The sequence below is a fragment of the Sceloporus undulatus genome, chromosome 4 (genome assembly GCF_019175285.1).
Source record: "Sceloporus undulatus isolate JIND9_A2432 ecotype Alabama chromosome 4, SceUnd_v1.1, whole genome shotgun sequence".
Lineage (NCBI taxonomy): Eukaryota > Metazoa > Chordata > Lepidosauria > Squamata > Phrynosomatidae > Sceloporus > Sceloporus undulatus.
The window spans coordinates 125,336,761-125,363,775 of record NC_056525.1 but is presented as its reverse complement, the minus strand read 5'-3'; the positions used below and the strand labels follow the sequence as shown (position 1 = coordinate 125,363,775).

The following is a 27,015-nucleotide window of genomic DNA, read 5'->3' as shown; positions in this document are numbered from 1 at the left end:
GCATCTATGAAGGCATCTGTAATTCAAGATCCTTTACCAAGTTTTATCACATACAGACAGTTCACTATTAGAAATGAACTGACCTTCCTCTAAAAAAAGTCACTGTGATGTCTAAATAAATGCTGTACTATCCACAAAGGAAAGGCAGGAGGAAAAAAACAATCCTCTAACCCTCTCTCTGTCAGCAGATCTACTCGAAGGAGGAGGATTAGACTAGACATCTTCAGTCAGTGCGGAATCTTGCATGCAATTTTTGGTTTGGTCAGTTTTACTCCTGCAGTCCCAAAGATTAACATTTTTCTCCACATTAGCTAAACAGCTGAAACCTCATAAAGGTTTATGAGTTGACAGCACTTAATAGCAGTTAAATATCAAACAGGCCTGCCTGACAGTCTGCCTCACATGGAAAGGGAGGATTCACTGTGGCATAAAAGAAAGGTAGCGTTCTTCAGTTGTGTGATAAGCAAACAAAACAGATGTTAATTTCTTACAAGAGGCAAACATGCATGGGTGGAAAGTAAGAATCTGGGATTTCCATTATGCCTTCAAACTCCTAAATTAGCCATTTGCTACTATAAGCTAAGAACATAATGCTTGAAAAATACACACATGCATGCAGTCACACAGACAAGTTATAGTTAAAAATTAATCATGACATTCTGCAAATTTTCACCTTATGCAATTTCTACACCATTTAAAATGCATTTCAAGATACACTGTATAATGAAGTACCACTGCTGTTTTCTTTATTGTTGTTGTGTGCCTTCAAGTTGTTCCAACCTATGACAACCTTAAAGCCATGGGGTTTCCTTGGCAAGATTTGTTCAGAGGTAGTTTGCAATTGCCTTCCCACAAGGTTCAGAGTGTGACTTGCCCAAGGTTACCCAGTGGGTTTCATGGCCAAGCTGGGATTCGAACCCTGGTCTCCAGAGTCACCGTTCAATTCTATGCCGTGTTGACTCCCTCTCAATATCTTTAGCTTATGGTAAATCCCAAAATTTCCTTCTTTAAAGTCTTAGCATTAAACACAAACACTTTTGTGACCAGAGCTCTATCAAATGCATCATACTAGAATTTAACACTTAGGCTCTAGAGAGGAGCTTTCAGAGGACTATACTCAATAACTGTATTTAAATGAATATACTTTTGCCAGTCTCCTTGTTTGCTCTACAACACTAGACATTAACATGGTGCTATAAGCAGGAAGGAGTTTGGAATCACAAAATATAATCTAAGAATGACAAGGGAATAGAGCCTACTACAACCTGCAATACTGCCTATGTACTCTAAAGTAAGCCCCATTGCATTCAACTATTGGGTAAGTGACTATTAGATTGCAACCCAAAGGCCTTTGTATAAGCTATCATGGTGTAGTGATTTCAGCATTGGACTAGGACTCTGGAGATAAGGAGGGAGCTAGCTTGTTTTCTGCTGCTCCAGAGACTAGGACCTGGAGAAATGGATGCAAGCTAGAGGAAAAGAGATTCCACCTCAACATTAGGAGGAACTTCCTGACAGTAAAGGCTGTTCAACAGTGGAACAAACTTCCTCGGAGTGTAGTGGAATCTCCTTCCTTAGAGGTTTTTAAACAGAGGCTGGATGGCCATTTGTCGGGGATGCTTTGATTTAGATTTCCTGCATGGCAGGGGGTTGGACTGGATGGCCCTTGCGGTCTCTTCCAACTCTATGATTCTATGACCATGGTTCAAATTCCGACTCAGCTATGTAAACTCACTGGGTGATCTTTGTCAAGCCACACTCTCTCAGGCTCAGAGGATGACAATAGCAAACCCCTTCTGAAGAAACCTGCCAAGAAAACCTTAGGGTCACCATAAGATGGAAATGACTTGAAGGCAAACAATAATAATATTTATTATTGTGGTTTCCTAAATTTGATTAGCCAAGATCAAGGATTGTTCAACTTTAGACTTGCGCTACAAAAAAATGAAACGTTATCATTTAGAGATGTTTCCAGAGCTCTGAATTAAAACTGTAGCTCATGACTCATAAAACATACAGATGACATACTGAGGTAAAGCTGAAGATTGTAAATTAATCTGTCCCTCACCACATTTTAGCATTCTCTAATTACACTTGTAATTTCTGACCCAAAGTTAAATTAACTTGAGAGTAATTCACCCATTACTAACCAATATGAGCAAAGGCAGTTCAGTGAACTTAAGCTTTTGTCTCAGTTGGAGAAAGCAGATGAAGTGGAAGTCTTCATAAAAGATGAGGTATTTGAGAAGAAATCATTCATACTATGTAGGCACACAAGGAGGCATTGCAGATATAAGGGCCAACAAGGGAGAACAGGTACCATTGTTAAGAGAGGAGAAGACCTCCAGCTGGCAGAGGGCAAGAGTTTTGAAGTACTGAACATCATAGGAAAGGGCGTGTCAAGGTTAAAAATTACGATGATAATGGAGATTGCTTTTCATGACCCAAATCTTTGTCATTCATACAAGCTTCTGGGGATGGAGCAGTGAGAACTGCTTCTGTAGTATGATTTGTAATACAAACTATAGCTGACCAACCAGACTCATCATAGGCTATCTGAAATATTGTGGTTTACATTTCCACAATGAAACTTGCAGGTGGGAGTGTGTAAGGTTAATACCAACACACCCAGCTAACAATATACCCAAATTGGAGGAGCTACCACTACACCACCACTAATGTTTTACAGAAAAACCTGATAAAAGGGGTCCTTCGCCTACACTGAGCAACTGCGAGTGGCTCTCAATACCTCAAAGGGTACTTCAAGTTCACAGGTGACTTGAAGGCATACACACACACACCAAAGTATCTCTGGGTGGCATACAATATAAGCAATTTGAAATTTAAAACAATAAAAATAATGTAAACATACTAAAAGCATTGCACAATTGAATCACTGAAAAGGTTAAAAACAACTGAAAACCAGATGTTGTTGGACTACAACTCCCAAGAGCCAGCCAATGTAGCCAATGCTGAGGCATGCTGACAGGTGTGGTCCAGAAGCATCTGGAGAGCCACACAACCTTCACCCTCGTGCAAGATGGTGTAAAAGAGGCAGATTCCAGCAATCATTTTTATTTAGTATAGTAGGTCTTTGTCTCTTGTTCTAGTGAAGGATCTGTCAGGAAAATGGATATGTTCTAAAAGACCTTCAGCTTGAACAAGGACAATAGAAAAAATGCTGGATGAGAGTGATAATTTCAGGGACCAGTTTTCAGATGAAGCACATATACGTAATGACAGAGAAGGAGCTGGGTCCTCTGCTACATTGACAAACGACTGTCATCCATGCCACCACTTGAGACAGCCAGTGTTATATGATGGGCAGAGGATCCCAGATATACCATTCACAGAGTGGGATTCCCCATTCACCTGCATCACTAACAGGTACCTTTGGGCATGTCACTGTCTCTCAGTTTAACCTGCTGCACAACTAATAAGGAATACTGTATGGGTGCTAGCTCTTCATTTTCCTTGACTAATGAACCATCCTGAACAGCAAAAAAGGAAAGGAAAGGAAAAAAGGAAACTCTGAGAAGTCAGAGCAGTGTAATGGATAAAGAGTCAGGCTAGTTTCAAATCTCTACTCAGCCACAAAGCTTCCTGGTGGGCCTTGGGGCATTTACTGCCTTAGCGCACCTCACACAGCTTGCTGTGAAAATAAGGAGGCAAGAGAGCCGGTATGCAGCCCTGTCATTGTTAGAAAAAGGGCAGGAGAAATAAATCGAAGGGAAGAAAGGGAGAGATGTGGTTAAAAACAACAAATTCAGCAGATATAGTTGCATATGATTTGTCATCACTTTGATTGGTAATTCTGATTGAAGATAATTCCCAAATAAACACTACAGATGAAATAATGTTGGTAAATGTAGGACAACACACTATCACCTCACCTTCCTTTCTAAACCAACAGTGTTGCAAGACCACAAAACAACAAAAGGTTGATTGCAAAACTGTGTATTCTGATATGGTTATTTCTCCTGCAGGGCACAGATGTAGTTATCATTCTTCTTGTTCAGATCGATGGCTGAGACAGGATTTGTTTTTTATTCATACTAGATAACTGGTTCTGTCTGAATGAGGCAAAATTTCCAAAGAGCTAAACAAGCATATTCTGTGGTCATGCTGATACCTTTCAAGGTCCTATAGATGGACTTTATTCCTGCTCTGCAGGCTTGCAGTGAGCAAGGAACAAAAGATTAGATGGATTATTGTTCCACTGAGACCTGGGATGTGCTTTGAAAGAGACAGAGAAACTATTTAGAGGAGGGTGAATTCAGTGCTACAGAAAAGTGTTGAAAAGATAGCTCTGTGAAGTCAGGTTTGTATGGTTAAGAACAAATCAAGACTCCTACCAGAAGAAGCTCAGTAATCGTCCACTATCCTTGGAATCAGTTAATCAGAGAAAAGTGCTATCATTTATTAGCAAAAGGTCATTAAGTTTTACTGCCCCACTCTCCTCCTTGCATCCATCATAGTTTGACAGTCTCCTTCTCCAGTTCCACTTCTATTAATCACTGTATCATCAACCTCACCTGTCTAGGGGAGAGTGAGGTCAGGTCCAAGCTACCCATACACATTATTCCTCTAAACAGGACATGATCTTCAGAACCTAACAAGGACGTAGAAGTCTTACCAGGAGGTCTTCTGGTAAAGCTGGTTTAGAACACATGCTTTATGTGCAGAGGGTCCCAGGTTTTGGAAAAATGCCCATAGGAACATATGACCTGTTAAAGTGCTGCTTCATATGATCAACTTAGAAGAGGCAAAACCAGATCAGTGTACACAGTTACAGCAAGCAAGCCTCGCCTACAGCGGAGGGGACTTTGGGCTCTTTCATAGTATATTATTATTTTAACTTCCCTTGAGTCGACCTCGCCTCATGGTAATGCTGTGGATAAGATATCTCCATGATCCCTGTTCTGTGACCCCCACTGCTCTGCTTAGGTCCTGGAACCTCTTTGACTAAGGCTGTCCATCTGGCATGTAGCCTTCCTCTCTTTCTACTCCCTTCACCTTTCCTGGCATTATTGTCTTTTCTAATGAGTCTTGCCTTCTGATGATGTGACCAAAGTATAACAGCCTCTCTTCGATCATCTTAGGCATGGTACAGACCGGCCTGGCCAAATACTAGGGTTGCATGGGGTGGAGTGACTGCACACCCCACAACCCTAGTACATGGCGGCAGCATAATAATGGCAGCGCCCTATATACATGGGCACCACCATTGTTACGTGAGTGCCGCATGGCGTCCGCACGTTGCCACGTGGCACTTACATAACAAGTGCGTCAGTGGCCAGTCCAACCCCCTACCATGCAGAAAGTGCCTCCTAATGTTGAGGTGGAATCTCTTTTCCTGCAGCTTGCATCCACTGCTCCGGGTCCTAGTCTCTGGAGCAGCAGAAAACAAGCTTGCTCCCTCCTCAATATGACATCCCTTCAAATATTTAAACAGGGCTATCATATCACCTCTTAACCTTCTTTTCTCCAGGCTAAACATACCCAGCTCCCTAAGGCGTTCCTCATAGGCCATGGTTTCCAGACCTTTCACCATTTTAGTCTCCCTCCTTTGGACACGCTCCAGTTTCTCAATGTCCTTTTTGAATTGTGGCACCCAGAACTGGACACAATATTCCAGGTGGGGCCTGACCAGAGCAGAATACAGTGGCACTATTACTTCCCTTGATCTAGACACTATACTTTTATTGATGCAGCCTAAAATCGCATTGGCCTTGTTAGCTGCCGCATCGCACTGTTGACTCATGTTCAACTTGTGGTCTACTTGGACTCCTAGATCCCTTTCACATGTTGTCTCCTTAAGCCAGGTGTCCCCCATCCTATATCTGTGCATTTCATTTTTTTCGCCCTAAGTGCAGTACCTTACATTTCTCCCTGTTGAAGTTCATTCTGTTAGCTGTGGCCCAGCTTTCTAGTCTATTCAGGTCATTTTGAATTTTGATCCTGTCCTCTGGAGTATTAGCTATTCCTCCTAATTTGGTGTCATCTGCAAATTTGATAAGTATTCCCCCAATTTTTTCCTCCAAGTCATTGATAAAGATGTTGAATAGCACTGGGCCCAGGACAGAGCCCTGTGGGACTCCACTGGTCACTTCTCTCCAGGATGAAAAGGAGCCATTGTTGAGCACCCTTTGGGTTCGTCCGGTCAACCAATTACAAATCCACTTAACAGTTGCCTTGTCTAGCCCACATTTTACAAGCTTGTTTGCAAGAATGTCATGGGGAACTTTGTCAAAGGCCTTAGTGAAATCAAGATATACTATATCCACAGCATTCCCTTCATCTACCAAGCTGGTAATTTTATCAAAGAAAGATATCAGATTTGTCTGGCATGACTTGTTTCTCTGAAACCCATGTTGACTTTTTGTGATTGTGGCGTTGCCTTCTAGATGTTCACAGATTCTCTGTTTAATGATCTGCTCTAGAATCTTTCCTGGTATTGATGTCAGACTAACTGGATGATAATTGTTGGGATCCTCTTTTTTCCCCTTTTTGAAGATGGGGACAACGTTTGCCCTCCTCCAGTCTGCTGGGATCTCTCCTGTTTTCCAGGAGTTTTCAAAGATTATTGCTAATGGCTCCGATATTACATTAGCCAGTTCTTTTAATACCCTTGGATGTAGCTCATCTGGTCCTGGAGACTTAAATTCATTTAGGTTAAACAGGTATTCCTGTACTATCTCTTTACTTATTTTGTGCTGAAATTCCCCTATTCTGTCCTTTGCTCCATTATCCTCAGGTTGAGCACCCTTTGCCTTTTCTGAGAAGACTGAGGCAAAGAAAGTGTTGAGTAATTCTGCCTTTTCTCTGTCTTCTGTTAGCATTTTGCCATCTTCTGCATGCAGTGGCCGTACCGTTTCCTTCTTCCTTTTGCTGCGGACATATCCATAAAAGCCCTTTTTGTTGTTCTTAACCTCTCTAGCAAGCCTGAGTTCATTCTGTGCTTTAGCTTTTCTGACCTTATCTCTACACATGCTAGCTATTTGTTTGAATTCTTCTTTGGTGATTTCCTCATTTTTCCATTTCTTATACATGCCCCGTTTATAATTTAGCTGAGCTGAAAGTTCCTTTGTCATCCATCCTGGTTTCTTGAGACACCTCCCGTTTTTCTTTCTCACTGGAACTGTTTGGAATTGTGCCTTCAGTATCTCCCTTTTGAGAAACTCCCATCCATCCTGAACTCCCTTCTCTTTTAGTATTTCTTACCATGGGATCACCCCCAGTATTTCTCTAAGTTTACTGAAATCAGCTTTCCTAAAGTCTAGGATGCATGTCTGACTATGCCTGGCTTCTCTTTTCCATTGTATAACAAACTCCAGGAGAACATGATCACTTCCACCTAAGGATCCCACCACTTGCACCCCATTAACCAAGTCATCCTTGTTGGTTAGGATCAGATCTAAAATAGCTGATTCCCCTTGTTGCCTCATCCACCTTTTGGAAAATGAAATAGTCTTCAAGGCAAGTGAGGAATTTGCTAGAGCTTGAGAATTTGGCTGAGGTTGAATTCCAGCAAATATCAGGATAGTTGAAGTCACCCATCGCTACTACATCTCTCGTTTCTGAGTGTGTGGTCATCTGTTCTAAAAAGGCATCATCCTATTAAAACCAAGCATTGTATTAAAACTGTTTGAAGAAATTTTTAAAAACACAATACAATAGAACAGGGAGTACAATGACCTACATTAAAAATCTTCCTGTAGTACCTTGTTAATATTCAAAAGCCTATCTGGAGAAGGAGAGCAGAGGAGGTGTGAGCCTATTCTCCCATGGAAGGGAATCCTACAATATGGGAGCAGCCACCAGAAAGTCCCTCTCTCTTATACTTACCAAACATAGACTGATATGGGAAGATACTACTGTTGGAGTCTTATGCATACATATTCCCCTATGGAAGCAATTGAATATAGTGCAGAATGGCTGCATTTAGTTTTTTTGTACATTTAACATATTTCTATATAGGCTCCCAGCCCACAAGGCTATGAACAAATAAAACACTTAAAACATATTAAAACACTCTTTTAAAACTTTTGAAACAATCTAAAACCAACCATCAAATACAATTTAAAACAGTTAAAACAATATTTTCAGACATTAAAGGCTATACAACATCATTTTGGCTGCCCACTGGAAGCTTAAAGGAGATGAAGCCAGCGTAATTTCCTTGGGTAAGGAATTCTAGTCAGGGTGCTGCTACAGAGAAAGCCCTGTTACCTGTACATACAAATTTGACTTCACAAGATGTTGGCACATGCAATAGGGCCTCCTTTGAAGATCTAAAATTTCTGACAGGTTTATATGGGAAGAGGTGATTTTTCAGATCTCAAGATTTTTTAGCCCTCAAGATGTTTAGGGATCTTTAGGTCAAAAGCACCACGTTGAACTGAGCTCAGTGGGGCTCTGTAGGTCTAAAGCAGGTCCTTGAATTGAATGCAAAAACAAATTGGAAGCCAGTACAGTTCCTGCAAAACCAATGTTATACAGTCTAAAATGCATACCTGACACCAGTCTGCCTGCTGCTTTTTGCATTGGCCTCTGAACATTTTCACAGGCAGCCTCATGTGGAGCGTATTACAGTAGTCTAAATCAGAAGCTAGCTAATGATGATGATGATGATGATGATGATGATGACGATAATAATAATAATTGATTTATTTATAGCCCCCAATCACACAGAATCAGGGAGGGTTACAACAGTGAAAATACATCAAATTTACAATAAAATTCAAAATTAAACCTGTATCCAACCCCCTATCCCAGATCTAAAACAACAATGTTAAAATAATCAAAATATATGAGAATATAAAAACATTTCAAATACAATTAGCTAAAAATTGAGGAGGAATTGGGTGGAGATAAAGAGGTGCCAACGACAATCATTGATATTCGTATTCATATTCAAATTCATATTCAAGTTCATATTCAGGGAGGGTTGGGAAGGCCTGCCAGAAAAGATACATCTTATGAGCCTTCTTGAAGGCTGACAGGGTAGAAATGTGATGGATCTCCTCCAGCAGGTCATTCCACAACTTCAGAGCAACGATGGAAAAGGTCCTCTGGGTAACTGAGATTTGCCTGGATTTTTTCGGCTGAAGTAGGTTCTTTCCCAAGGACCTTAGTGTGTGGGATGGATAGTACAGAAGAAAGCGTTCCCTTAAGTATGCTGGACCCAAGTCATGTAGGGCTTTAAAGGTAATCACCAACCCCTTGTACCTTGCCCGGAAACTAATTGGCAGCCAATGGAGGGACTTCAAAACCAGTGTTACATGATCGTTACGGGAAAAACCCATGTTCAGTCTGGCTGCCATGTTTTCTATAATCTGAAGTTTCCGAACTTGGCACGAGGGTAGCCCCATGTAGAGCACACTACAGAAGTCCAATCAAGAGGTAACCAGTGCATGTACTACTGTTTCAAGATCCCTCGGTTTCAGAAAGGGGCACAGCTGGCATATCAGCCAAAGCTGATAACAAGTGCTCCTGACTGTTGCATCCACCTGAGCTGTCAGCTGAAGCGACGAGTCAAGGATCACCCCCAAGCTGTGAACAGACTCCTTCAGGGAAGTATGACCCCATCCAGAACTGGCTGACATAACTCAAATTCTGGATTCAGGTTTCCGATCAGAAGTACCTCCGTCTTACCTGGATTCAGTTTGAGTCTGTTTTCCCTCATCCAGTCCATTACCGCCCCAAGACAGGCATTCAGAGGAGAGATGCCATCCTTAGTCACTGCATCAGTCAGAGACATAGAGAAATATATTTGGGTGTCAACAGCATACTGATAACACCCTGTTTCTGGATGATCTCACCCAGCGGCTTCATGTAAATGTTAAACAGCATGGGAGACAGGATGGCACCCTGGAGAACACCAAATTTTAGCTCTCTTTTAGAGGAGCAATGGTCTCCCAGTGCAACCATCTGGAATCTGCCTGAGAGGTAGGAACAGAATCACTGTAAAACGGTGCCTCCGATACCCAACTCCCTCAGGTGCTCCAAAAGGATACCATGGTGCACGGTATCGAAGGCTGCTGGGAGGTCCAAAAGCACCAACAGGGTCACACTTCCCCTGTCAATGCCCAGACGGAGATCATCGACTAAGGCGACCATGGCAGTCTCAACTCTGTATCCCGTCCTGAATCGGGTTTGAAATGGATCCATAAAATCAGTTTCCTCCAAGACTGCTTGTAGGTGATTGGCAACTGCCCTCTTGATCACCTTGCTCAGGAATGACAACAAGGAGACTGGCCTATAATTATTTCTATCCAAGGGATCCAGGAAGGGTTTTTTTTAACAGTGGTCTAACCACTGCAAGGTGCCTTCTTGTCACATACGAAGTGACACGTATCGGGCCAAAGGCCTATCTGATCCAGAATTCAGATGCCTATGGGGAAACCCATAAGGATATCAACCTGTTCCTGCTTCTATTCTCTAGAACAGTGACCCCCAAACTGTGCCCTTTCAGGGCTTTTGGACTTCATCTTCCGGAAGCCTCAGCCATATTGGCCAATAGCCTGGGATTCTAGGAGTTGAAGTCCAAAATTCCTTAAAAAGCACAGTTTGGGGACCATTGCTCCAGCAACTGATATATATTTCTTCTAACACTGGCATATGGCCCTCACTGCAAGTAGTCAATGATAGCCCCATCCTCCATGGATGTTATCCCCTTCAAATAGGTGGCCATTGGCACACCTTGTAGTAGCAAATTCCACTAATTATGTGATGTGTGAAAATTTATTTCCTGTTATCATTACTTTCTGTCCCATCTTGTAAATTCATCAGATGAGATAGGGTTGTAATATTATGTGATGAGGAGAAAAACATTTCTCTGTCCATGATCTCAAGGCCATGCCTATTTTTATAAACCCCTAGCATAGACTTACATACCTTCTTTCTAAGTCAAAGACCTCAAACCATATCCACACAGGAAGCTTGCTTCAGCCTCTTGATGATTCTGCCTCTCCTTTTCTGCATCTTTCTAGCTCCACCATGTGATTTTTGAGGTGCAGTGACCAGAACTGTAAACAGTATTCTAAATGTGGTTCCACCATAGATTCATACAGAAGCATTGCGATCTTAAACATTTAATTTTCTGTTCTCTTTTTAAAGGTCAGCAAACATGTTGTTGTTTTTTTTTTTTCATTTTCACAGCAGCTTCACATTTCACTGAGACTTGCATCAAGCTATCCACCATAACCTCTAGATACCTTTTCTGGATGATCAGATAAATGACAGGAAGCAATGAATTAAAAACACACACACATACACACGATTACAGCCTTATAAAGCTCTTTTTCATTACAGATAGACAGACGTTATACAATGTTCAATCTGGCCAACAGTAATCTAGCAGTGATTTGGAATCAGGCAGTTGATTTATGGGTTCAGCTGTATAAATTCAGATAAAAAAGCCTCAGAACTTACAAATTATGAGCAAATTTTAGTGCATTTTAGTGGACATTTTAGTGTAAAGGGCACCTTGGAATGTGATGTGTTAAAGTATGGATGGGCAACATTCATCAGCCAAGGCCATTTTATGGTCCCTACTGCCCTCATCTGCTGCTGACAAAATTGTGCTACCAAAATTGGTGACCTTAAAGTATCCACCAACAAAAACAGCACTGACTGAAATTTACAGCACTGCTGCCAGAAAACCTTGAAATGCTTCCCTGCCAGAAAAATCTCATCACTGACACAACGGTCGTCTTGTCAAAATAGCACTTACTCCTATTTATTGTGGCCCCACTCTAGTGAGCCATAGCCTAGATTTTTTTTAACAAGTATGAAGATCTGCAATTGTATATATTTCCTCATCAAATACTCATTTCTGAATATATGTTCTCATAAAATACTTATTTTGTATGTGGTTTCTCCAAAACTGACACAAACATGTTTGTATCAACTACTGAGAAAAATACCTGCTTTACAAAATTCAGAGGAGTGCTCAGTCTGAAGGGTAACTTCACTCAGATCCATATATTAGTCCAAGAGAAACAAATCAGGTCAGTTTGCTTAAAAATGCTGATGAAACAAAATTCTTTCCATCCCTAGCTTCACTTCTTCTGCATCTTTCAAGCAGCCTTGAGGAGGAGCCACCAGCCCTCTTAAAATTTGTGTTAGATAAAATCTCATTATAACCTAGGGATATACATCCGTTGAGAAATATCAGCAACAATATAAACTACTTTTGTTTCCCTTGGGCTTCATTACAGCATCCAAATTCACCTGAAAATTTCATTTCAGGCAGTATCAATTGGCTATTGCAGTCCTCCCTTGCTTGTATGTCAGCACCTTTTCTAAACAGGACACCCACCCCTCAGTTAGAACTCGAGAACTATTGTCATAATGACTGTTGGATTCTGGGAGTTGTAGGACAAGAAAGATTAATATCTTGAGTCCCATATAAGGATTTGCAGACAAAGAAAACCCCACACATACACACACTGAAATTTTCCACCAGTCACAATGAGATACTATTTTGCTACTGTCAAAATGAGTTACATGTTAAAGCCAAGCCGAATGCCTCAAGCTCATCAAGCTTGTGCAGGAACATTCTAAATGGCATGCAAAGCTTATTAACCTCTAAATGAGTGTTACAAACCAAAAGCGTAGTTTCAAGACAAATTTGGAGGTAATGGGCGAAATCAGGAGGAGAGTAAAAGCTGTTACTGATTGGGCTGAGGCTTAACCCAAACACTGGCTGGGAGTAAATGGGGTGGAAAATGAAAGAGCCAAGGCCAAGACCCTGCACTGAATCTTTTGCACAGGTACTTCTACACAGTCCCACACTATGGCGGTCCACTCTGACCTGTCATTTCTGCCACTATGGCCCAAAGAGGCCATGGCTTTTCTCCTGCTGCTTAGCAAGAACTTGGGAACTGTCTGCTTGTGGTAATGGATGGATGATCATTCTCCCAGCTTTCCAGTCTCTTTTGCCCTGTGCCATTTATGTCACTTTGTTTTTCTCCCATCTTCCTTTCCTCACTTTAGTGTTTCTCTCTTCCGTTCTTTCATGTTCCCTGCAGGTTGCTTGGCGCAATGATTCCCTAACACCTGGCAGGTATTTCAGCTTCCTGCTCTTTCAAACCTCACAAAAGGAAACCAGGGCTGATCAAACACAGTTCAGAGCCTGACGAGACTGGCTTAGCCCTGATGGAAATGTCAGATCATGTATTTCACTCAAGCTTCTAAGCTGGTTGTAAATTCAGTCCTCGTAAAAGCCAGTGTTAATGGGGCTTGGATGAAACAAATAGAAGAGGGCTATGAACAGTCCATGTTTCCATGGGATCACAGCACAAGTATGTGGAATCTAGTAGTCAGAGCCCTTTCTTTTTAAATGTATTTTTTCCAGCTTTTTTTCCTGGGAGGGGTGTAGCAACTACAAAATAAGCAGAAAGCAACAATGAAACAGAGACAAGAGTCTTCAGTACCTTGTATTGTACTTGTCCTCCTTCTATGACAATCTTTATATGCCATATTTGTTTTTTGAAATAATATATTTTCTATGCACATCCTTCCCTCGGATTTCCATTCCACTTTTATATCCCAAAATTCAGGCAACATTATTTGATAATCTAAAGGCCAGTTTAACTCACATTTCAGATATCAAGTTTCTCTGAAATACTCTAGCACAGCATGGTACTGGAAAAGCAGATTGCTATCATGCAAATGCAAATTATCAGCATCTACAAACAACAAGCAGTAATTCACTTTTTAATGAGACACGGACATTAGTGCATCCACATGGCAGCACATTCAAGTATATGATACTGTATGAAAACTGAGGGAGATTGCCAGGAAAATGGCTGCGGGAAGATAGACTATTCTGCAGGGCAATTATGTACAAACGTGGTCAACTTTTATAGTTTATTTTAAATTCAGAATTATGATCTCATTGACAAAGAACCCGCTGTTCTTGAGTATGAAATAATCCTGTTGTCAACCTGTAGGACTACTCAAGGCTGACTAGTATTTAAATCAACCTCAAACACAGCTGGATAGTTCCCTATGGAGCTGATTCTAACAGAAGGGTGGCATACAGACGGCTATAGGCAAAGCTTGAAAAGTTACTTTTCAAAATAATTAGCTATAAACCAATGTCAAATGTAGTTCCTACTAAGTAACTCTTCCTTTACTGACTTCTCAAAAGTAACTAAAATAGTTTTAGTTACTGAAAACATTGTAATGAACCTGTGTATTCCCCCACCCCACCATCCTAAGTAAATAAGTAAAGCCTGTTACAGACTGCCAAAATAAAGCTGCTTCGGGTCTCTTTGGAGGTATGCTATTTAAATGATGCATGGGTCCTAAGAGTCTGGAGGTCGCGCCAAAACCACACTCCATTCCTAAGCACTGGAGTGCAGCTTTGGTGCAGCTTCCGGATTCTTAGGATCCAAAGAGACCCGAAGCAGCTTTATTTTGGCAGTCTGTAACAGGCCTTAAGCAAGTAAATAAATATTCTCTTCCTGTCCAGGAGGAACATCACATGGTTCAGATGTTGGTTCATACTGGGCCTTGTGCTGTTTTGAGGATGCTAAGGGGATGACAGAAGCAAAGTATGAGACAGGGCTTGATAGCGTGCTATTCCTCCTCTGTTATTTAGTGAGGCCACATTACTGTTAACAACAGTAACAATACTGTTAAAAAATTCTATAGAAATACTTTATAAGATCAGATTTAACCAATGAAATTGAAAACTTTTGTTGTTAGCTTATTCTGTCTCTATTCTTATTGGAAATATGAGATGTATAGCGTATAGATGGATGAATCAACTGATGTGAAACATAATGAATGATATCACTTGTAAAGCTAAGTTTTGTTTTTGTATATAGTATGTATTTCTATTTCTTAAAAAAAGTAAGAACAAGTAGCAAAGGAATAGAGTTATTCCCTGTTAAACCTATGGTTATAGGTGTGTCTCAAGGACACTGTAATACTTACATTGGTTTATATTAAGCAAGAGGAAAATAAAGAGTTGGAGGAAGAAATCCTAGGAATCTATAAGAGGAGAGCAAAACACGCACACATACAACAGAGTATATTTTTGCAATCAAGGAGAAAAATACAATAATTAAAAACAAGAGCAACAAATAAAAATATTATTTTTTGCACTGAACCATGAAAAGCACAGTACAAATTTCAATCAGAATAAAATCAGCAGCATCCAGAGCCTAATCCAGAGAAGGTAGCAACAGAAAATGCCTGCTGAAAGGCGCACCACAATCTAGACTGGCAAACTGCTTTAAGTAGACAGTTTTCACTCTCTGGGCATCTTCACAAAAAAGGCTCTACGCTACATGCTCTCCCACCATACTTTGGACAGCAGGGTACAGAGAGAAGGGCTTCAATAGATAACCTTAAAGGTCAGGCACTTTTCTACAGGTAGAAACAATTTCTAAACATTATTCTAGTCCCAGACCCCCAACACTAAAGTTCAGCAGTAGAATTTTGAATTGTGCCAAAACCAAAGTGATAAACTGGGCAGACTATATAATACTGTAATTATCCATATCACAATCTGCAAACGCTAGTTGGCATTCTGGCAATGGCATTCTGGGCCAACTAGGATTTTTCAACTACCTTCTGCATATCCTAAAAACTACCAGGTTCTTATAACTCCAAATGCTGGTATCAGATATTCCTTTATTTACTTACTCCATAGAATCTATAGAACAATGGTCATTAAAAACATCTGAGGGATTTGAGGGAAAACAGCAGCAAGGTTAGAAGCCTTTCAGCCATTAGTTTATCTGGCTTTCTGGTGTGCTACACATTGCTGGAAGCAAAAAAGTTTGTTAAAATTCACTTGGAAACATACTCTAAATTACTTGCTGCACATTGCTGGAAGCAAGAAAGTTTGTTAAAATTCATTTGGAAACCATGCTCTAAATTTTTGGAGTATTATTACGCTGTTCTAGTGCTCAGGGTTTACTAAAGCTGACACATGAAAAGATGCTCTTTCAAAGATTATGCACGTTGAGTAAGGAAGATCTTTTCACTGAACACCTATCCAAATTACACAAAAGCCAGTTAGGTATTTTCTCTGATTTCCAGATAATGTAGAGTACCTACTGTTTCCTGGTGTGGCCAGACCAACTCTGGCAATAAAGGGAGGGCTCTACATGAATGGGGAGTTATTTCGTGTCTCCCTCCATGCTTTGAAGGCAATGAGGAAAGGGACTAGATCCCTCTCTCACCTTCACATTCCAGGCCAGAAGCCCTCCAATCCAGTGAAAGGAAAGGAAATTGCTTGATAAGAACCAGCATGGTGTAGTGGTTTGAATGTTGGATTAGGACTCTGGAGACCATGGTTCAAATCTCCACTCAGCTATGAAAACCCACTGGGTGAACTTGGGCAAGTCACACTCTCTCAGCCTCAGAAGAAAAGGTAAACCCCATTTGAAAAAATCTTGTCAAGAAACCCTTGTAATAGGTTTATCTTAAGGTTGCCATAAGTCTGAAATGACTTGAAGGCACAACAACAAACATTACTTTTAGAATACAACTCCCCCGCCCCCAAATAACAACAGTCCTTCAGACATTTCTTTTTCTGCCTTTAGCTTATATCACGTGCTGCTAGAAACAAGAAGTTTGTGAAAATTCACTTGGGAAGTCATGCCTGAATTTCTTCAAAATGCTAAAACGGGTATTTATTATGCTGTTCCCATGCTTTCTGTTTACTAAAATCCTGCACATGAAAAGGTTCACTTCCTAAGACGATGTGGTCTCTTTAGGGCTTGCTAGAAGCAGCATGAATGCAAATGGTCCTAGGTTTGATCCTACAGTCTAATTCTTGTCTGAAAGTAGTGATTCCAGTTGGTAATTTACAGACACAAATCAATGATTCCAGATAAAGCCCAGGCTTCTCAAAGGGGAGAAGCAAACCTACCTGCAAAAAGAGCTGACAGTTCTAAAGGGAGGCATGAATCCTGGCAGAGACGAAGGGCAGAAAAGGTGAAAAAGGAAATGATGGGAAGAAATGAGAAACAAACAGTGAACCATTTTGGATAGTACAGAATCAGAGTTCTTAAAAGGCCAGGGCTTTGGAAGTGACCTATGGAGTTTCAATACACACTTTCATGAGGGGCATCAAGACGGATTTAGTTTGGTGGAGGGAAAAAGAATCTCAGTCAAAACTAAGCCTATTATTTTGGGGTTTTGTTTCTAACTGATCTGATAACTGGACATAATTTTTGTGAGTTAAAGTTAGAGGCACACTATTCTTCAACATGGGACAGTGTGAGAGTGTTTAAGTGTAAAAATTACATACTTTCAAGAATTCTGCTGCTAGGCAGCTGCATTGATCTGTATTCAGCTGCTGAATGGAAAGAGGCAAACATAGAATGACATTGGAGGGAGACATTATGTAAGCCTCCACTGTGGATGGTGATTCAGCTTGGTTTCTCCATCAGATGTGGCCAGATCTGATCCAATCACATTGCTGTGATGCAGCAGAAGAATCTACCACAGCAGAAACTAAATGTATCTGGATGGAAATGACCTGACTCAGGCTTGTCTGCCTGACTACAGTGCAACATCACCTTAGGCTGGAGAACTGGGCTGGTATTGGAAGAACTCCTGTGGTCTATAGAAGTTTCCAGCTTGCTCACCAGCACAGTTTTCCAGCACAGAGAGGATTTTGAAAGGCTGGTGGAAGACAAAGGCATGGACAAGGATTACTGTTAGTATATACACTTGTCCTTCCATATTTACTAGGGTTAGGGGCACAAGACCCCCATGAATATGGGAAAACTGCAAATAATAAAAACACCATGTTTTGTTCTGAGAGGACACCTCTCTAGAAATCTCTAGGTCTTCCAGTGCTCTGTGGTCAATCTCCGACAAACACTGACCATGACCACAGAACTGCACTGGAGGAGCTACAAATGCCTAGTGGAGTGTTCTCTCCAGGAATCTCTAGGTCTTTCAATGCAACTTTTAGTTAAAGTTGATTATAGAGTTGCACTGGAGGACCTAGATATTCCTAGACAGAACATATTAATCAAATCCATGAATAATCAAATCCGCAAGTATCAAAGCCACAAATATGGAGGGATGAGTGTACTTGGCATTGCTTCCCAACAGCATCCCAGCTTGAGATAGCTGAGATGGTATTGGAGATCTCTGGAACAATTGCTCTGGAATTGCTATTTCCTGCTGAATTTTGGATTCATTGCATCTATAACCCCTAACAGGTTTAGAAGACTTGTTGAAATGCTTTGCCTTCTGAGGCATGTGGATATGAAGATTCCTGAATGAAACTAGTGTCTGCCAGCTGATGATGACAATTATTTGGAAGTCATGGTCTGAAGATGAAACAAGCCATCAAAACAATCATTTCTGAGTCACCTCTCTGATACTGCTAAGCCTGACTGGTTTCAAGGTTTTCTACAGAACATTGGGTGAACAGCCAAGCAAGGGAATGGCTAGAATATTTTTAGGCATAGGACTTGCTATGTGAACATGTATGTAACTGGAAAGCCCAGTTGTGCTATGTGCTAACTGAACACGCATGTAACTGGAAAGCCCATATTTTGTGTATCATTCCCTGTGTTGTGGGGTGCCAGAAGGCCCAATATAGTTTCCTACACTATTTAACATCTGTATCAGAGTCAGGAACTCAGGTCGAGAAGAATAAGCCATCCTGAGATTCCTCAGATGGGCATAATACCTTTGCTCTGACACCACCACTTAGTGGGGTTTCCCCCCTATTCTGAAGGGTTGAAATGCTATGGCATAGTTACTTGCTGTAAGAGCTCTAAGCTAAAGTAAGATGCTATCCTGAGCATGACTCCTTTGCCTTTGGCCCTGCTCACCACTGTAATATGTCTCCAAGAACTTCTCTGAAACCGAATTCAACCTCTACCCCTCAGATCCATATGGAGGTACCAGGTTCTCAGGTGTGGAAATATGAGGTAAAGTGTCATTCGTGCATAGATAGCATGCAACGAAAGGAAAGGAAAGCACAGACATGAAGACCAGCTGTGCACTTCTTCAGCAGGCTAGTTCAGGATCAAAAATGGCAGGGAGGAGGAGGAAAAACCACCCAGTCCCCAAGAGAGGCAGGGCGTCTTGGCTGAAGTGTCTGAGCCAGACTCAACCCCTCAGATGCAACACATGGAGGTGAGCAAGATCTTTTCAAGAGAAGGTTAGCTACCAAGACAAGGGAGTTTATCAGACAAGGGAAATTGGAAGTATAATCCAACGGCAATCTGAACGCAATCATGGGGTTTAACGTTACTGCGTGATAAACTACCACACGCAAATTCGGGCAATGGGAAGTCAGTCTGAGTGCAATCATGGGTTTTCACGTTACTGCGTGATAGACTACCACATGCAAATTCGGGCAATGGCATGCTATTTTCAGGCAATGGGAAGCCAGTTGAAACGCAATTCGCATTCACGTAAATTCGCTGAACTAGCAAATTCACGTAAATGCGTTCTGGCCCCTCTTTTTTTTCATTTGAAATTAAGAGAAATTCCTCACGTGTGATAAAGTCCAAGAACTAAATGCAGTTGGGAAGCTGGGTGGGGCTGGGAGCCTTCCATGTTATAAGGCTGTATAGGAACTCTGTGAACTTATTAGAAACAATATACCTCCTGGCAAATTTCTATTTCTGTTGCAGTTCTTAGTCCCTTGAATTGCTTGTTGATTCTTGGATTCATTCATGCCTTTGCTTATGACTTGGCTCTGATGGTCATTAATAACTCTCAGCCTAGGACTAATCATAGTGGCTGCTATCTTGCTTTCTCTTGATAAATTTTCCTAACTCTCCAGTTGAGACATAGACATCCTTGGATTACATCAACCACACTCTGACTAGTTGAAGTTCCAGATAATTAAAGTAAGAGGAGGACAGCTTCCTCAGAGTCTGTTGTGGCTACCCACAATTAGATCTGTGCCTAGATTAAAGTAGGAGGCTAGAAGCATAACCTCCAAAATTTCACACGTCCAACAAATGACACATTTGGTGAAAGAACATCAGAATGTTGTCAATGTGGCAAAAGTTATTAATAAGGAAGAACAAAAGACCTAAGAGAGGCTTCAAGTGTTTGCTTTTCCTGGGTCTACTCAGAAGGACATAATTCTATCTCTTCTTCTTCCTGTTGAGTTAAAGGACCACAAACTACATTTGCACTTTGAACTGAGTTTGCAGTAAATGAAGTAAGCCGGGAACAGAGGATTGAAGTGGGAGGGGGAGAAGCAAGAAACAAGGAAGATTTAAATCAGCTGAAAAGTTGTGATGGCAGAGGACTAAGTGGGACTGTCATTGTCAAATCAGGACAGTGGAGAGTATGTGGATGATGGTTAGTCAAGTGAAGCAGAATGAAGGTAAGATGAAGCCTCTAAAGATGGACAGTTTCCAGGTCCATGACTGGGCTATTTATAAATCCCAAATGAAGTGCATTTTTTCCCATTGCAGACACATAATCTGGATGTGCTCTTGGATTCATCTGTCATTGGAGGCCCATGTGGTCTAGCTGCTAAGAATGGCTATTACAGTTTCAACACAATGGTCTTATTTTCCCCGCCCCACACTAACCAATTCTCTACTTCAATTTTGCCAGTGGCAGTAGTAGTAAAAGCGTTGGCTGCTGCCATCACTATTCATCCATTGCAGGGATGCACAATCTCTATCTCTAGGTGGCTAGTTAATATATTCACTGCCTCTTTAGGATTATCAGTGCACTGCAGGCCCACCTGTCTTCCTGTGCACTCCTGGGGAGGATCCTATGTGGGCCACCAAATGTATGAACCAAGTCCAAAAGGTATAGTAATCATAAACCTGCATATATGAATCAGTCCTCAACGGCTTTGTGTTTCCTTTTCATCTACAATTCATGCCTCTCAGAATCTTCTTTTAAAAGAAGATTCTGGCTGCTAGTAACTTGAGTTTCCATTGCATGCCCTCTTCCCACCCCCTGCTGCCTCCTCCCAGCTGGGTTATTATGAAAAAAAAATGCTAATACAGACATTTTTCGCCATGAGATGCTGGAAGCTGCAAAGGAGAATGAAGAGACCTGAGGAGGAAAGAAGGCGTATTTGAAAGGAAAAAGAGAAACTTTTCATTTCACGTCTCACGTCTTTCAGTTCTGTAAAGCTGAGACACATGGGGGATGGAGGATAGGTAAAAGAGAAAAAGAGAGAGGGAATGAGCAAGAGAAGAATTGGTTACTAATAATGGGGTAAAAGTTTATACTGGTTGAGAAAGGTGGGATGCTATGCTGCTCTTGTAGCCTGATTTAGTCCCACTGATCTCTGCCTCATGCCTTCAGCGTACACAAGTATCCACAAATGCTTCTGGGCTAAAGAGATGGTAGAAAAGAAAAGAAACAAAAAGGAAAAACAGAACATGGAAGAGAAAAGAGGTAATGTGAGAAAAATTAATTTGGGAGGCCATTGTTTGTACATATAATCAGCGTACTCAGGCGGGTTACAGACCGCCAAAAAATACGTATTCCATACGTATTAGGGTTAGGAAGGAGCGGTGCTTCCACACACCCCTAACCCTAGTACGTATGGAATACGTACAAAATGGCGGTGCCCTGTTCATACGGGCGCCACCATCTTTACGTCTTGGACGCATAGCGTCCAAACGTGTCACGGTGCCTATGACATCGTGAATGCGCCAGCGGTGCCTCGTGACGTCATACAGGCGCCGCAAGAAGGAGCTCCATTTTAGAGCTCCTTTTTTGCTCCGCGCGGGAGCCGCTCGCTGTGGCTGCTACAGCTCCCTCACGGAGCAAGCGATGGCGGCGGCAGACCGCCGCAAAGCGGTGGTCTGTAACCCGCCAAAATCTGTAGTACAGATGTACTAGGCCTTCTTCATATGACCAGTACTCACTATATTTTCCAGTCTACTGGAAAAACTTCTGTTGCTACACTCTTGTGTTGTCTAATCTATATCTCTGTCCAATGATAATGGATAGACACAGATGATAGAGATAAATGACTAGGTCTCTCTATCCAACGATACCATTTATTGCTTTCTTCTAACTCACCAACCAAATTAATGAAAATTATCAATAACAACACTGTAGCTTGATTGATCATATTCAAAGCAGAAAATGATTCACCAATCAAATCAATTCTACAAGTTCCCTATTTCCTTACCAGTAAAAGGCTTCCTGAAGATCACAGAATCATAGAACTAGAAGATACCACAAGCACCATCCAGTACAATCTGCTACTGTGCAGGAACAGGTAATCAAATGTCCTCCAGTACCTAATAATTATAAAACCTTCCATTTGAAAAGTGGATGGAATCATAGAGTTGGAAGAGGGCCAATCGAGTCCAATCTCCTGCCATGCAGGAATACAAAATCAAAACATCCCCAACAGATGGCCATCCAGCCTCTGTTTAAAAACCTCCAAAGGAGGAGACTTCACCACTCTCTGAAGGAATGTGTTCCACTGTTGAACAGCTCTTACTATCAGTATATTCTTCTTAACGTTGAAGTTGAATCTCTTTTCCTGTAGTTTGAATCCATTGCTCTGTGTCCTGATCTTCAGATCAGCAAAAAACAAGCGTGCTCCATCTTCAACACGACTTTCTTTCAAATATTTAAACATGGCTATTATGTCATCTCTTAATCATTTCTTCTCCAGTCTAAATATACCCAGTTTCCTATACTGCTCCTCATAAGACACAGTTTCTAGACATGTCACCATTTTGGTTGATCTCCTCTGGACACGCTCCAGGTTGTCAATATTCTTCTTGAACTGTGGTGCCCAAAACTAGATACAGTATTCCAGGTGAGGTCTGACCAAAGCAGAACAGAGTGGTAGTACTGACCTAGACATTACATTCCTAATGATGCAGTATAAGATCATATTGACTTTTTAAGATGCTGCAGTATACTGCTGACTCCAGTTCAGCTTGCTCTCTACTAGGACTCCTAGATGCCTTTCATGTGTACTGTTGTCAAGCCAAGTGTTGTCCTTCTTATATCTGTGCATTTCATTTTTTCTGCCTAAGTGTAATCGTTTGCACTTCTCCCAGTTGAAATTCATTTTGTTAGCTTTGGCCCAACTCTCTAATCTGTTAAGGCCATTTTGAATTCTGATCCTGTCGTCTGGGGTTTTAGCTATCTCTTCTAATTAGGTATCATTTGTAAATTTGATAAGCATGCCCCCTATTCCATCATCCAAGCCAGTGATAAAGATATTGAACCACCCAGGCCCAGGACAGAACCCTGGGGCACCCTGCTAGTCACTTCTCTCCAGGATGAAGAGGAGCTATTGGTGAGCACCATTTTGGTTCAGTCAGTGAACAAACTACAAATCCACCTAACAGTAGCACTGTCTACCCTGCCTTTCACTAGCCATTTTGCAAGAATCTCATGGAGGACCTTGTTAAAGGCCTTACTGAATTTAAGATTCTCTCCATCCACAGCATTCCACTCATCTACCAAGCTTGTAACTCTATCAAAAAAGAGTAAGATTAGATTACCATAACTTGATTTTGAGAAATCCACTTTTAATTAACACAGCCTTTCTAAGTGCTTATAGACTGTCTGTTTCATCATCTGCTCTAGAATCTTTCCTGGTATGGATGTTAGACTGACCGGGCAGTAATTGTTTGGGTCCTCTTTTTCTCCCCTTTTACCTTCCTCCAGTCTGCTGGGACTTTTGTTTACCAGGGATTCTCAAAGATTATTGCTGTTGGTTCTAAGATTATTTCTGCCAGTTCTTTTAATAGAGTCATAGAGTTGGAAGAGACTACAAGGGCTATCCAGTCCAACCCCCTGCCATGCAGGAACTCTCAGTCAAAGCATCCCCGGCAGATGGCCATCCAGCCTCTGTTTAAAGACCTCCAAGGAGGGAGACTCCACCACTCTCCAAGGAAGGAGTGCATTCCACTGTCGAACACCTCTTACTGTCAGGAAGTTCCTCCTAATGTTGAGGTGGAATCTCTTTTCATGCAGTTAGCATCCATTATTCCATGTCCTAATCTGGAGCAGCAGAAGACAAGCTTGCTCTCTCCTCAATATGACATCCCTTCAAGTATTTAAACAGGGCTATCATATCACCTCTTAACCTTCTCTTCTCCAGCTAAACATCCCCAGCTCCCTAAGGTGTTGCTATAATGGTTTCAAGACCCTTCACCATTTTAGTCGCCCTCTTTTGGACACGATCCAGTTTCTCAATGTCCTTTTTGAATTGTGGTGCCCAGAACTGGACACAGTATTCCAGGTGGGGCATGACCAAAGATTACTTCTCTTGATCTAGACACTATACTTTTATTGATGCAGCCTAAAATTGTATAGGCCTTGTTAGCTGCCACATCACTCTGTTCTCGTGTTCAATTTGTGGTCTACTTGGACTCCCAAATCCATTTCACACGTAGTTTCATTCAGCCAGGTGTCCACTCCCTCTGGCAACACAAATACATATTTTTATCCTGTTCGGAAAGGGCTGCAGGATTTTTGGAACTTAACTCCCATCCACCCCAGAGAACTACCTTGATTAGAGCTAAGAGTGGGATAAAATAAATAGATAGGCACAGCATGGACAAAAATAACTGCTTCAAAACTTTATTTCTGTGTCCAGTCTTAGCATTAGAAATGTTGCCACCCTTTATTTAAGCAGGCTAGAGATAGTATTTTCTTCCATGTTACCTACCTCCACCATGCAAGTGAACAATAAAAAAAGATGACTCTGCAAAGAAATAATGCTAGCTTGCCTGTCCACATGCCATGTTCTTTGTTTGCTCCAGTGGTCTGTGTCCCATGTATAAATGGACCTTGTTTTGCAACCTTGGTGATTTAATCTGTTTAGCTGAGGAAAAATTGCAGACTTCAAAGTCTCAGCTTTCAGAGGTTAGAGGTCTCTGAGTTTTGAGAAGACAAAGAATATGAATGCAACATTTTAAAGAAACAGGGAATTATTTTAAAGAACGGCAGAATGTATGAAGTATTCTCTTCAGTATCAACTGCTATACAGTGCCCAGAGTCTTGCCCTTAAACCAAGGCAAAACATAGTGGGAAATTAGTAGGGAAACCTTCATCCCAATATATCACAACCTTCATGTTGATGTGGTGGGCATAATAGTACAAGTCATGTTTGAGCGAGCATTTCTTTTCACCCAGAGGTTCGGGAATCCAACTTTGATTAAAATGAGATTTATGCTTGGGATTTTGGGATATCTGGAGCAGCTGGGCTGAAAATATAAGAATTCTGACCTGAGTTTAGAGGTAAATAATGAAGCAACCCAATTCACCAATGACATATTTTTTTAGAGATGTTAGAACCAAAGCAGATTGCAAAGTGGTCCAAAGATTTGCTTTGGGAACAGGAATTAAAATGGCAAATGAGATGAAGCATTAGCAATAATAAAGTCAATCCTCTGCAACTTCATATATGTGCTGATGGGAACCAAGCTGGGATTGAGTGATGAAAGACGGGACCTTGGAGTTATGGTGGACAGTTCAAAGAAGACTTCAAATATCCTTTGTGTGACAGGCAAATTCCCCATTGGGCATAATTAGAGGTAGAATTGCTTGCTGAACCTTAAAATAGTGTGTATATACTAAAAACTGGGGCACACCTCATAGGCACCAATTCCCAAAACTAATTTTAGCAATATTTCAGGTTTAACTAGAAAATAGATGGGGGAAAAAACATGAAGATGAAAACAGGTGGAACAGAACATGGAGTAGAAACACACAAAAGGAACAGGCATAGGTTTACAGAGCTGGAGATGACCTAATGGGCCATCAACTCCCTGCTTAGTGTAGGAAATCCAGAATCATGGAAGATACTTGAAGACTTCCAGTGGTGCTGAGACTACCTCCCCTTGGATAAATAGTTCCATGGTCAAATTGCTCTTAAGATATTTCTCCTAATACTAGACTGAAAACTACCATCCTGTAAATCCATGATTACAAGCTGTGCCTGTGGGAAGATGTGTCTTTGCCCTTTTCTATGTGACAACCATTCAAATATTTGAAAAATACTACCATATTCCTTCTTAATTTTCTGTTTAGCTTAGTGGTGGTCAAAGTGTGGTCTTGGGGCCATATGTGCTCTCTTAAGGGCATTTCCATGGCCCCTGACATCACCAAATTGCCTAGACTGCCCTTTTTCTGGAAACAGGGAAAAGCCAGAAGCCTTAGGAGTGGCATTTCACATTTTAAATTGGTTTAAAATGTCTTTCATTGCAAATTGGTTGCCCTGCACCATTATTAAAAAAGAAGAAAGGAAAGGAAAGAAAATACCATATTACTCAGTCAAGAAGTAGATTTCCAGCCACTTTTGGTTTTGGTATTGGCAGCCTGTGTAGCTCTTAGAGAGTCCTGGGGCAGAAAACTGGCTTCCAGGCACTCCACAGTTGCTCACCCCTCTTTTACCCTTTGGCTAAATATACTCATTCAGTCCCATATCTGGCCATCTTTTTTGTCCTCCTTTGAACCTCTGAATTATTTCTATGTATCTTAAAAGAGTAGTACCCAGAAAAAGTACTGTATGTCTTTTTATCTAGAACTGAACATTCTGCTTTCAAAAGAAAAAACAGTTTACAAACTCTATTAATTTTATTTTTTTAAATCAGGATGTGGATGTAGTGACATAGCCCTATATACTCAGACTTGTCTGACTAGCTCTAGTTGGATACTGGGTGCATCCAGCACAAACTGCTGGCTGTGCAGCTCCCTTTCACACAGGACATGCCTTCTGTAGTAAACTAACATAGCTGCGAGGAACCCAGCTGTCATACACACAGTGTGGAGTGTCTCTGGAAAGTGCTTTGTGAACTATATCCCACTGGTATGAAAAGCTGGAGGGTGCCTATTCAACAGACAAAACTATCTGATTCCAAAAGAACACAAGAGCCTTCAACAGGAGAACCTTGTTCTTTAAACACTGAAATTTTACAAACATTATCAATTGGGGTCTTCTTCAGAACACATTCACTAGACCAGGCACAAGGAAAGTGTGTCATATGTGTCATAGGCAGCCCCAGCCCCATTTCTGTGCTCCCCATTGTCTCCAGAGCCCACAAC

The 27,015-nt window shown here is 41.3% G+C and overlaps 1 protein-coding gene across 2 annotated transcripts in view; it reads right to left on the bottom strand.

Moving 5' to 3' along the window:
* ASTN1 (astrotactin 1) overlaps window positions 1–27,015 on the bottom strand; it is a 260,478-nt gene that overhangs the window by 80,774 nt on the left and 152,689 nt on the right. The window lies entirely within an intron of this gene.